The sequence below is a fragment of the Apteryx mantelli genome, chromosome 6, assembly GCF_036417845.1.
Source record: "Apteryx mantelli isolate bAptMan1 chromosome 6, bAptMan1.hap1, whole genome shotgun sequence".
In the NCBI taxonomy this organism is placed as follows: Eukaryota; Metazoa; Chordata; class Aves; order Apterygiformes; family Apterygidae; genus Apteryx; species Apteryx mantelli.
Genome location: NC_089983.1, coordinates 10338569 through 10351503, shown reverse-complemented (window position 1 = coordinate 10351503; position 12935 = coordinate 10338569). Strand labels below are relative to the sequence as shown.

Here is a 12935-nt window from a genome sequence, read left to right as displayed (position 1 = left end):
CACCCCAAAAAACCCAAATGTTTCATGTGATAGTCTGCAGTCCACCTTGCATTAAATGAGTCCTCTCAGTCCAGTCCCCCTAAACTGCTGGAAGCCACCTCTCAGAGCTCTCTGCCACGGGCAACGCGTGTCCTCAGACCCACTCCTGAAGCGCTCAGCTCTTTTTTCCTGGAGTAGCAGGACTTTTCTTGCAGCACCTGATCCAACAGCTGCTGAAGCACTTCTTGTTGACCTCACAAGTTTTGGACTCAGCCCATAACAATCTGCGCGATCAGCAATCCTTCAGCAAGCGAGCGGGGCTGTGCGCCGAGGACAACTGAGAGAAGTGAAATTTAATTTACAAAATGGATGACTGTCAGCATAACATCCTCCTCACTGCATCTGAATCGGGACTGCAAAATGCTTCGGCAGAAAGCAAGAGGCTGCCCGCAGCATAGGCTAACCCTAACTGGGCATGCGATCTTGAATCCATTTCCAGCTAATAATGTTAAAGGCTCTCATTTAACTTCCAGTCTTAGGACTTTTCCCTAAATTGGATTCATTTCTTCTTGACCTTCTTTATTGACCACAAGGTTGTATCACCTTTCAGAGGGAAAAGGAGATAACAGATCCAGAAACACCCTCTCCTCTATCCTCCTCCCAACAAATCCTCTCCTTTTTCAGCTAGAAAGGACTCTTGGACCATAGCACCCACGAGATACAATCTTGTTTTGTTTGGATGCTATTCCACCTTGGCAGATTTATCTGCTGCAGCCACCGTGACTCCTAGATCCCAGAGCCAGCAGGCATTAATGTATTTAACAGTGAGGACATACAACGCCAAAAGAGAGGCAGGGCTGCCAACGTGATGGAGTCCGGGGGGCCAGGAGGGCTCCATCACGCAGCTCTTGACCAGGAGCTCTGGGCCTCCATGAGCCACAGAAAAATGCTCTGAGCAGTTGTATCAGCCCCCATCAGCAACCCTCCCACCACGGGGCTGGTGCAGTCCAAGCCCTGCATGGTGTTGGGCACGTGGGAGCCTGTAGCACGTGGGGCTACAGGGGAACAACCGCTTCAGTACAAATATACTGTAGAATAGAGCTATAAGAACCACAAGACTCAGCCGTAATAGCCGAAGACCAGCAACCCACCAGGCCCCTAAATATAATGCAGTTCTCCTGCTCCAGAGTAGTTGGTGTTGTCAGAAAAGGGAAGGGATCTATGTCCATGGAGCTAAATACTTCTGCCTTTCCTATCCAGACCAGAGCAGCACTGAAAGAGTCGGCTGCCCGTTCAAACACGAGAGCATTTCTCAGACCAGCCACTAGCACGGCCCCAAGAGCTACGCTGTGTGAACATGATGAGTGGAACTCAGAAATAGAGCTGGTTCTCTGCAAAATGGAAACCCTCTCCAGCGACTGAAAAACATGCCAGGGACTGAATGTGCAAAGAAGAAAACAAGTGAACTGCCCGTGCCCAAAATGATTCCCAAGCTCAGTGAAAATAAGAAACACAAGGGAAGGAAGGGCTGTTTTCTTCTCAAAGTAAATGACCACCACCTTCTCTCCACCGACCTGCTCGGGCTGTAGCTTCTCAAATTGCTGGCCAAGGCAGCTACAGCTTTGGAAAGGAGCAGAAAGTGGTTTTCATTCCTCTGTGTTGCAGCCTTAGCAGGTCAAAACCATGTCCCTCCCTGCTGCAGATCAGCAGCTGTCTGAAGGCTGTGAAAGGGATTTCCCCATCGGCCTCCACACACCACCGCGGACTAGTGCCCGGGTGTTTGTCCTCCACTGAGAGAAGCAGTGGGAAGTGCTTTTCTGATATGGTTATTCATCTTGAAAGTTAACTTTATGTTAAGAGAGGAGGAGAGTAAAGAAAGGAGTCCTCCACCCCGATTTGTAGCAGCAATCTTTGCTTCATTAAGAAGGCAAAACAAACATCTAAATCCACAGACATTTCTATTAACCAGGATAGGATTTGAATTTAGATTCAGAACTGAGACAATATCACTTTCAAATAGCTCTGTGCAGATGTTAATCTTTCTCAGAGCCGTTATTCCTATACAGAACACCATACATTGTGGAAATACAGAGAAAAGAAAGAACGGTCAAGAATAAATTAAAGCAAGATTGAGCGTCTTTCTCAAAGGTACGCTGTAGCTCAGCCACAAGTTATTTGGCTCCGTGCAGGAATCACAGAGTGAAGTTTTATGTCCTGTGTTATGCAGGAGGTGAAACAAGTTAAACATACTGTGTTCCTCTGGCCTAGCAAGACATAATCTATGTATAACCTCGTATCGGCATCGGTCTGCTGTCAGTTGTGAGCAAATCCCTATACATCTGCTGTCAAGTTTCTCAGATGTGGATCTGTCCCTTCCAATTATGTATTTAGTGCAACGAATGGAAATAAAAGTCCAAAAAAAGTCATGGCTGTTGCAGATGCCTCTCGAAAGTGAAAAAAAAAAAACAAAAAACCCACAATATCTGACTTTTAAAAAAATGATTAGCGGTAAGATATAGAAGCTGCTGTTATTGTGTCCAGCTTCTGCCCCAAGCCTCAGCCTTGTATAAGTCATACTAATACTTGGTCTAGTAGGTTTTGGTCAGTCAGACTTGGAGGGAAAATAGTAGAAAAAAAAGAGGAATTTGGAGACTGCTGACAAAAATTATTTGGACATGGAGAGACTTCCATAAGGAGATAGAGACTGGATCTCTTTTAGTACAGTTAGAGAAGAGATTAATAGCCTGAGAGGGATATATAAATGATCAATATAAGGGAACTTGGCTACCTGCACTGAAGTAAAAAATATCTATTGCTTTTCTCTCTCTCTTTTCCCTTCAGAGATGGCAACTAATGAACTGCTATTTGTGTCCAGATCTTAGCACAGTACCCATATTTCTCAAGAACATGAAATTTCAGGGAACCTGACTATGTAAGACCCTTCTCAGTGCCTCACCTTTATGCAATCAGCTTTATCCTTCTAGGGCAAGGCAGACAAAAATTGTTGGCCCAAGTAGTTCCCACCTGAACGGGAGTGTTTCAGGACAGCGAGATGTCTGGAAGAGGCAGTTCAAGCAATTGCAGCTGCTGAAGAACAAAAAGACAGAGAAAAAGTCCTTTAAGGACCCAAACAGCAAAGGTGCAAAGGGAACAGAAAGGTACCTGTTGACTGAGGCACCAGCCACAGATGCGAGACTGTGGCTGCAGCTGCTACTTCTCCCTGGCAGGTGCAACCGAGCTTCCCCGAGGGCAGAACTTTTGGGATGAGTGTGCTTCACCCCTGCTGTATCCTGGGGTGCTCAGCATCCGTCCTGCAGCCAACTTGGGGGATGGGGGGAGGAGGGAGCAGTCACTAATTCACAGATTGCTGGAAGCTTGCTTGCCTTATGTCCTTTACATTAGCATACCACTATTTCTGGTCATTCAAGACTAGACAGCTGACTAGTTGGACCTTTAGTCTGGCCTAATTCAGCCATTTGCATGTTCTTAAGTGCTTGTGCCCTAAGAATAAAGGGAAAATCACAGCTTTGCCACACCAGTTTAACAGAACCATTTAAACAAGGTCTAGCAGGGGGGTAAACATTTTCCCTTGAGACACGTCTCTACAGCAAGCAACTTCTGTCAGTGAGTTGTTAAAAGTCCTCGGTCCATTGTTCACCAGTCTGGGATTGGATTTAGTTCATTAAAAATATTTAATGGAATGTTAATGCCACTTAATTGTATTCATTGCACTGGTTTTGCAGTGATTTTTTTCCCTTGATTCACAAAGATGGGATTAAGTGCTAATGTATTGCAGGCTGCTGAAATGTATAACCTGCGGTCATGATTTTAAACACATGTAGAGGTGCTAATTGCATTCAGTTGACACAACTGTAGACGGGAAGATCATTTTTCGCACCTTATCAGCACTGGTGAGGCGCTAACTGCATTCAGAAGACACCACTGCTGTTACAAAGGTAATTTCTTGCACTTCATCAGAGCTTAACACATGCTTAGCAATGCGGCTAGCCAAAAATATCATACCATCAGAGTTAATGAGGTGCTTGCATGTTTTTAACAAATGGGAATTGTAAAAATTTTTCACCATTTTTTTATAAAGAATAACAAATTCCTGCAAATGTCACATTTTTTGAGTTGGTGGTTGCCTACCTTAATGCAATTTCTGAGCGTGCCATCAATGCCTTCTAGTGGATGGATGCCAAACCTGATCCCATGCAGTCGTCCATCCGTGAACATTAGAGTCTTGCAGTATGGTGGAGCAAGTAAAAGAGCCCCTCTGCGATGTCAGAACCCACAAGGGCAAATTCTGCGACATCTGAAAATACTGCTGCTTAGGTTCTGTTTCTCACGTCATCCCCAAATCAACGCCAGGTTATTTACAAGAACAAGTAATAACATGATTACTCACCCTTCACAGTCCAGAGACCACATGCTACACTCCTATAGCCCTGTCCATTTCTGGGCAGAAGGACGCACACTTCTGCGTAAACCTGAAGCGTGCTGCGTTAGCGATGTCAGCAGAACACATAGTGCTGGGCAGTGGGAGCACAGCTAAAGAGGTGGTGCTCAGGGTTAATGCTTACACACATTTTTGGATGATTTGCCAGTATGCATCAAGCTCAGAGCTTTTTCAGTTGCGCCGCTAAGTAGTACCCCAGCCAGGTAAGTGAAAGCTGGATCCCATGGTCAACCTGAGTTGTGGTCACAGCAGGGAGCACAGTGGAGATTTACCCACGATGGCGTCAGTAACTTCACGAGAAGCTATTTAAAGTCAAGGAAAAAGGTGTCTCCTACCCTGAAAATACCCACTTTCTGTGCTTGCCTTGAGTGACATGCTAGTATGATGTTAACAAGAATCAGAAATTTTCAGTAATAGAAACATGAATATTCCCCTACATTACCTCCAAAATCCTTGAGCAAATAAAGCTAAGCTGAAGACACAAAGGTAGATTTGCAAAGCAAATTTATCCTGGCAGTACGCACACGCCACTCCCGGGGAGAAGTGCAGAAAATCTGACCAAGCAGAGCGAGCAACCAAGCAGAGCAGATTGACTGGCTGACATTGAGGGACTAGAACCGAACAGCATCGATCTGGTATAAAAATCAAAGCTTCCAGCCACAGCCCATATCTTTTTATTTTGCCTCCTAAGACTTCCTCAAGCTCTCCTTGCAGAGTTGGTCAGTATGTGTCTTGATTGCTCTTGGGATTTTGGTGTTGTTGTTGTTTTTTTTAAATAGCTTATCTTTGCAGTCCTGTAGTGCTGGAATTTTACAGAAATTCAGCGCCACTCGTCCTGGTGGCTCTGAACGGGAGGATGTGGTGGTCCTCACAGGTGACACAGGTGTCCTCCCTCCCACTGAGGCCAATTCTCTGTCCTTTCCCAAATTTCAGAAGTTGGGGACTCTCCTGCTCCATGGATGCTTACAGGATGCAGGGTTTTGTGACAGGGAGGAGAACTAAAAGGCACATCTTTGAGCTGTACAACAGCAAAATACCTGACTGATCAAACCTAGCTTTCCCTACACACAATAATATGAGCCTCACTGGTTGCATATTAAAAGTTAGCTGCCCAAACTTTTTTTTTTTTTTTTTTTAAATAACTGACCTGCTGTGAATTATAGGCCTGAGCCCCAATTCACACCAATAACCGAGAAAATTAGCATGTGGGGTGACTTTCTTGCTCACAGTGCTGTTTTGCATCCTTCCCCTTCCGACACTCCCTGTTCATTCCGGGTCCTCCCAAGATGGGTCACCACCAACCAAGCCACTTTCCAGTCCTCCCAAAGCTGCATCAGTTTACTCCCAAACAGCAAAACAAAACAAACAAAAAAACCCCCAAAGGCTCCCACCTTTCAAGCTGCTCCAGGTGCCCTCCTGCCAGCCTTGCGTACCCTGTCTGATAAAAGGTTGTCCCAGCAAGTGGCTGGAGACAGCCAGAGCTGAACAGATTAATCCCAGGGTTCCCAGTGTAATGTGTCACCCATCAGATAATGTAATTGCCTCCAAGCGCATTAGCCTGTTTAACCGGCTCGTAGCGCAGCTAGGGAATAGGAGCAGATTTACGCACGGGAAAGCGGAAGGGGGGAATCCAGCATTTTACCCAAGCCGAGCAGCTGATGCATTTGAGAGAAACCAAATCTCCATTTTGACAGGCCGTCACAACATCCCAAGCTCTGCAAGAAAGATCACCTTCAGGAGAAAAACGCAAAATTAAAGGTCTCCAAAGGTTTCATTTTTTTCCTTCTCCATTGGGAGTTCCCAGCTGGAGCTGGTAGCTGTCGTCAGCAATTTCAGTGTTTCTGTCCACCAGGGTATCCATTCTGTACACCCCTCTGCTTTGCATATTATTTTTATCCTATACAGTGTAAAACAAATGGTTCCAGAGACAGTCCATTAATAGAGGTTTAAGTGTGGCCACGTTATCGAGTAGGTCAACATTTCTGGTTGTGTAGTACATTAAGTAGATATAAGAGCTCTGTTCAGTAACATAAATTAACATTATCCCAAAGCACCGTTCAACGACACACCTTCTGAGGAAAATGCGTTTCTTATTAGGCATGTTTTGTGCGGCAAAGCCGAGCTCGTACTGCGTTTGTGACTCTCCAGTTCAGATGCAGATTGAAAGATGTTGTCAGCCCAGAAAAGAGCGGGGAAGCTTGTTTCTGAGTCTACCCACATCAAGATATGTCTTGCGGCTGTTCATTTCTTCAGCACTGTGGGAGAAATTATGCTTATGAGGAACCAATGACTAATCAGCTCTGACAGAGAGAAAGGTTTCCTCATATCCTGAAAAGAAAGGTAATTCTTTTATTGGACAGTTTTCACCCCTCTCAGCATCCAACCCAGGAGGACCCTTCACCTCTGCGCTCTTCTGCACTCTCTTAGTTGATATTACGTCGGTCGCCCAAGTGCAAGGAAAGCTGCGTTTCGCCTCGAGCAGGCTCTTCTCTTCAATGCACTCACTGGCCTGTTGACATCCCTACACCATTAGAGAAGAGAAATATTCTCTGGCTGGGGCAAAAGGCTTGAGTTCAGGAAATACATATTCGGTTCCTGCCACTAACACAGGCGGGCTCTGCATTTTGGGGAAGTCACCTAATTTGGCTATGTTTCTTTCCCCAGTCGTAAAATGGGAATAACCTATTCTTTCCTCGATTATCTTTATCTATAGCTGCTCTTTGTATCTATTCTTTATCTATTTATAGTTTAAAACACACAGCAGGAACATATCTGAAGCACCCATACGCTGCCTGGCCAATCTGACCTCTTTGCGGTAATTAATCAGGCCATCTCAGACATACCCATGTCCCTGACTTTACTTGGGGTCCGTCAGCATCTTTTAACACAAATAGTAACTAATAACGAGGGGGGAGTCGAGGATTCTTCCTCAGGGGGCAAAAAAAACAACCCAGCTGACTGCAAGACAAAATTTACTGCAATATGAAGGGATCACCATGGAAACCTCTTTATTTTACTTCAGCCAGTCTTTCTGTGCTGTCACTAACAATATCACCTTCTCACTAGCCACAAAGGAAGGATTCCCAATGAGGTTTGTAATCCTTGCTGGCTAGCCACCTGCCAAAAAGAGGTTTTTCTCCAGGAAAGCTGTTCTCTCTAGTTACTCTCCTCAGCCAATTTGGCACGGCCAACTCACAATACACAGAAGGAGATACTGCCTCTGTGCCTCACTGCTCCTTGAGCTCAGCTGTCCTGGGACTCTCAAGGTCCTCATTTCGGACTTTGGCCGATCCATGCCGAAGCCTCTGCAGGGGCCACTGCTTCTGGAGAAGCTACATCTCCTTCTACAAATCCTTACCACAAGGCAAGTACCGAGGGCAGCACAGACCCGTCGTGGTTCCCTGCTTCTAGACATGCAGCAGTTTCAAACTCTGCACATTAAAATGAGAAGAGGTTCAATTTTTGAAAGATCATCATGATCCCAATTGCAGAGGGAGTTAAAAAGGTCATCCCTTTTAGGCACTTAGTTATGTCACATCTCCATTCATATTTATCGTTGCCAGTAAAAAGACTTCAGGCCAACATCCTATTCATTCAGGTACCTTTCTAAAACGCTCAGTGGTTTGAGGAAAATCAGCTTTGACTGCAGGAAGCTAGACAGCTTTGTGAGGTCCTGCTTTCCTTTGTAGGTGCTCAGGATTTTGTAAGAGATCACATCCTTTTAAGTGGAGCACAAACTCTGCTGGCAAAGTCTCCCGTTTGTTTTGGAGAAGACATTGGCCTTTCCCTGTCTGGCCGTGGAGAAGCATAAGCATCTATTTGCAAATGAACGTAGTGCCCGACTGTCTAATGTCCCTGAACTCCGTAAGGCGGACAGTTAACGACCACTTCCACTTTGCAGGATACCCACGCCATTCTGTATAAGTGTCTCCTGTAGCTCCAGTTTATTGCATTAGCTGTAAGAAAGCTTGCAGATCTCAGTGACCTGATTTGCCCCAGAAAACACAATTGCCTAGAGCAAGGACAGCTTCATCAGAAAGTGCAGCACTTCAGGAGCGAAAAGGCCTCAATTAGCAAGCATCTCCATGCCTTGTGCTGTAAAATTGCCTTGCTTCCAATTACTTCATGCCAAGAAATAGCCTACAATATATCAGAGCAAGCAGAGTCCTGAGGAGAACTTGCTTACTGACAAAGCCCTCGGATGAGTTCAAAGAACAGCAGCTTCTAAAGAAACTTTGTCTGGTCTTTCAGGCAAGGAAAATATTATTCGCAAACCCTACAAATGCTCCAGTAAGGGTATGGCAGAGAAGGAGTGGGATTACAACTAAGACACAGCCTAGGACAGAAAAAACTGAAGCCTAGAGCACTTACACAGTGGCACATCTATCCTAAACTATGCAGGAAAATGGCACCAAAAAAAAAAAAATACAGCTATAGATGCACAGCCAGTGCCAGGTGTGCATATATCCTAATCAAAAGTCATAACATAAACAAACTAGAACAATTAAAACTTTCTGAACTGCTCTGGAAAACCTGCAGATTTTCAGCTAATTTATTATTTTCCCAAATAAATGATAGAAGACACATTTAAATAAAACAAATCTGTAATTAAGCTTCTGTTCTTCTGAACTTCATGGTCTATTGCCTCCTAAAGGACTATCCTCACTAACCATGCCTATAAAAATGTACCTAGAGCAATAGCATCAGCAGATGGGCCAGCACGACTGCATACGTTGCAGAGATACTCATATTTCAGATGTACAGGAGGTGTTTCAGTTTGTATTTGCTAAATAGCAATTTAATAGCCAAACTTTTTATGATGGATCAGTCATCATGGTTTGCAAGACAGAAATGTCCACCCACTGAATGAATAAATTTAGTCGTCCTCATTCCCTATCAGCTCTTCTTCAGCTGAGTTACAGAGTACAACCTGGGGCATTTTTAGGTCTGCTTTCTTAATAAGCTCGTTTCTCAGTATAAGCACTGGAAAAGTAGGACGCTTCTACCTCTCATCACCAGGTGCAAGTCCTGGGCCCATCTGGACTGCTGTGATGGAGAGCTCGGCACAAGCATGGGCTGCGGGGAAGGCACGGCCTCGGGACTGCTGCAGAAAGAGCAGTGGAGGGGAAAGACGAATAAAACAGAAAATGGGGAGATATTTTGGGAAACTCTTTACATTTGCCACTTGTCTTCCACCACTTCTGCACGGTGGTTTTAGGATGCTCCGTTTGTCTTCTACTCCTGATCTTTCTGGTTTACTTAAAGTGTGAGATCTTCAAAGCAGAGACCATCTCCCACCCTAATTTGGCATTATGTCTAATGCTAGAACACTCTGTTCTCAGTCAAGGCCATTCAGTACTTCAGTAATGTAAATAGTAAGATCTCAAATCTATTTTTGACATGATGTTACTGCGGAGGAAGTTTAAGAATCATTTTCCCTATGAAGCAGTGTTAAATACTGTAGACAAAAGATGATAATATCACACACAGCAAACATCTGTTGAAAGAGTTCCTACAGACAAGCCTTAAAAATTTGGCAGGCATAGGCTTATCAGAAGATCAGGTGGAGTGCTCTCCACCAAAACCCTTTTTTCAGTAGAATAAAGCTTTTGAGACTAAAAATATTAGCAAATCCTTTTTGACAAGAAGGCAAAGCAAACCTGCAGATATTTGGTCATTTTGTGAAACCTGCAAATTTCACTTCAGAAATGTTGCTTTGTTTCAGAAATTTCCCTCATGGAATTTTGTATTTTTATATAATTTTGATAATTTTTTCTATATGTTATATTTTACTGCAGTGCCGCTGGAATGAAATATATAATGCAGGAACTACAGCAATGAAAAAAAGAGTATTGCAAAACATGGGCCAACACAATCTTTCCAGAAGACTGACGTAAATTTGGATCAAGATATCTAGGAAAACCTTAAAAGAATATTTCTCTTTGACTCCTCAGTTTAATATGTGCTAAATGGTTTTCAGATACATCAATCATTGTGCTATAGAGACTTCAGTAAGAGAAATCAGTTAACAAGGAATAAAGCCGTAGCATGCACTTACTTACGTACTTATTTATGCCATGGATTTATAGTGCTCTTACCATAACCTTATTTTGCAATAGGTTTCTTTCTGTTTCAGCAGAGGTGTAGAAGTAGTTTAGTGGGAAACAACTTGAGGATCAAATCTACAATAAAACAATCTATCATAAAAATAAAATATAAAAAAAAGTTTTAAAATTGGTAAAGATTGCATATATTCATGAACTCTTCACCCTTTCTTTTTAAGATGGAGAAATGGCAGGAACATTGTTTGTTAAATATTTTATTTTAAAAATGTTTGTTAAATTATGCCATGCTGGTTAATCTATCATCACCAATACAGATGATATAAATATTAATAATTATTCTTCAATAATTTAACTAGTAAATCAATAATTAATGGGAATCTTAGAAAAAAGTGATAAAATGATTAATAAATATTAAGTTTGCCAATTCTTCCATCTGTCTAGCTGTACTGTGCAAAGCTACCATAACACAGCTGAACAAGAGCCTGAAGCGATGCATTTTGTAAGTGCAGGCGCAGAATACGCAACCTCACATCTCGCTCCAAGGTCCCAACGCACAAAAGTATTCAGTGGTGCTCTTGGCTTTAAGAGCAAGAGGAGCGCACTGATGGCAGCAGAGCTGCCTTCATGCATACAATGCAAGAGCTCCATCCAGTTCCAGTTTGGAAATTGTCTTTCTGCTTTTGCTAATGGGAAAATCTGCCTGAAATATTATTTCTGCAGCCTAACGCAAAAGGGTCACAACTTCATATGATTGTTTAGGAGTTTGGCAAGGAGTGCAGAAACACTGTGTACATGTCATTACTTTTAGTCTTGACCCTGCTGTCTTCATCTGTTTGTTTAAGGGCCACTCCTGAGATAATACAGCTGAAGGCTCTTTGAGGGAGGCTTGGGTGGAGTGCTTCCTGCAGGTACCTTTAATGGAAGACTGCATTCAAATATTTGCCTCTTTCTCCTCTTCCCTCTCCTTACACATTCCAAACATCGTAGTGATGATCAAAATCTGCAAACTTTCCCCCGAAAGGTGAACCAACCGGTTTAGTTTCTCAGCTAAATTTATCTCAGATAGTTATTATAAGAGGTGTGGACTATGAGGGGGAAATTTGGCAGGCTTCTTGTACTTTCTTCTAAAAAGATAGACAGAGGCAGATCACCAAGCACATTAGGACAAGGAGAGTGCAAGAAAAGCTAGCCATGTCTCACCTTTTTTCCAGAGCTATCCCCTCCCGCCCTTCATACAGCCCTCCCATTACTGCTAAACTCACCACCAGAAGCAAACTCAGCAATCCAACACCCACCAAGTGCATCTAGACATTGCCTGGGAAATACATGTAAAGTTTAGTAAGGGTAAAAACTAGTAAAATGTTGTCCAGACTATAAATTACCTTTCACTTGGGAGATAACCATTTAATCACCTCACCCATACTACTAACAACCCCTCTACTCTGCATGTGTCCATCACATTTTCTCTCAGATAACCTGATGCATATCTAATTAGATGTGGAGAAATTGTACTCGGCTTGCATTTAGCATTGTAATTTGCTGTTTCTACTCTATGCTTGTGTGACCCAAAGCTTCTCTGTTTCCTCCTGCTGGCTACAGGAGTTTGTATAATACATATGACTTAGCGCTTACAGACCTTCTCTCATCTGTACCTTTAAACCATCACAGTCACACCACTACCATGGAGACTTGTGCCTTGAAGTTATACAGGTGCCTGTTATAGTTCCCATGTGGTAATGCTCTTCACTTCTGTGGGCATCAACCCTCAGACTTCTTCATTTACCTGTGAAGTTTTCTGAATACCACGTTGGCCAGAATGTGTCTGAGACCCACCTCCAAGGACTTTGCAGGCACCTTGAGCTGAGCTGTTGATAGCTCCCATCTTTCCTTGCAGCAGGTGAAGTTGTGGTCTCTCCAGGAAAGGCTAAGAACATTTTTCCTGCCCAAATCAGTCTTTTCTCAGTAAAAAGATGTGGGATAGATAAAGGCAGTCAGGCACAGACTATTGGGGAAAGACAGAAAAAAAAAGACAGAAAGGAAGAGAAGAATTACAACACTGTGCAACTAGGTGGGAAACATTCACTTAGAGGGTAGCAAAAACATTAGAGAGGATAGATGACACCTCATTAAATTTTGTCACTCAAGAGCTGTTTATCAAGTGAAAGACGGTCAGCCAGAAATCATCTACAGTCAACAACAAGCAATATGCCTCCTTAGGAAAAGACTCATAGCACCCTACGATAGATGCCTGACACGGGTGGAATAAATTGGCCTTAGGACATGCCTCTCCCTCTCTCTGTATTGCCTACAGGAGCCTAAGGAGTGTTCTTAGGTGACACACTGAAAGCTGCAGTCACCAGAAGATGAGATAGAGAACCAGGTTAATTAGTAGACACTTGCCTCTCATCAAGGGTGACACATCTTTATGTAGT

The 12935-nt window shown here is 43.4% G+C and overlaps 1 long non-coding RNA gene across 1 annotated transcript; it reads right to left on the bottom strand.

The window, feature by feature from the left end:
- Positions 1–233: 233 nt before the first annotated feature.
- Positions 234–12416, bottom strand: LOC106492401 (uncharacterized). Its single transcript, XR_001293977.1, has 3 exons — positions 12337–12416; positions 2936–3066; positions 234–316 (listed from the first exon to the last, which is right to left on the bottom strand). It is a non-coding gene; the product is annotated as an uncharacterized lncRNA (long non-coding RNA).
- Between the last annotated feature and the right edge of the window lie 519 nt (positions 12417–12935).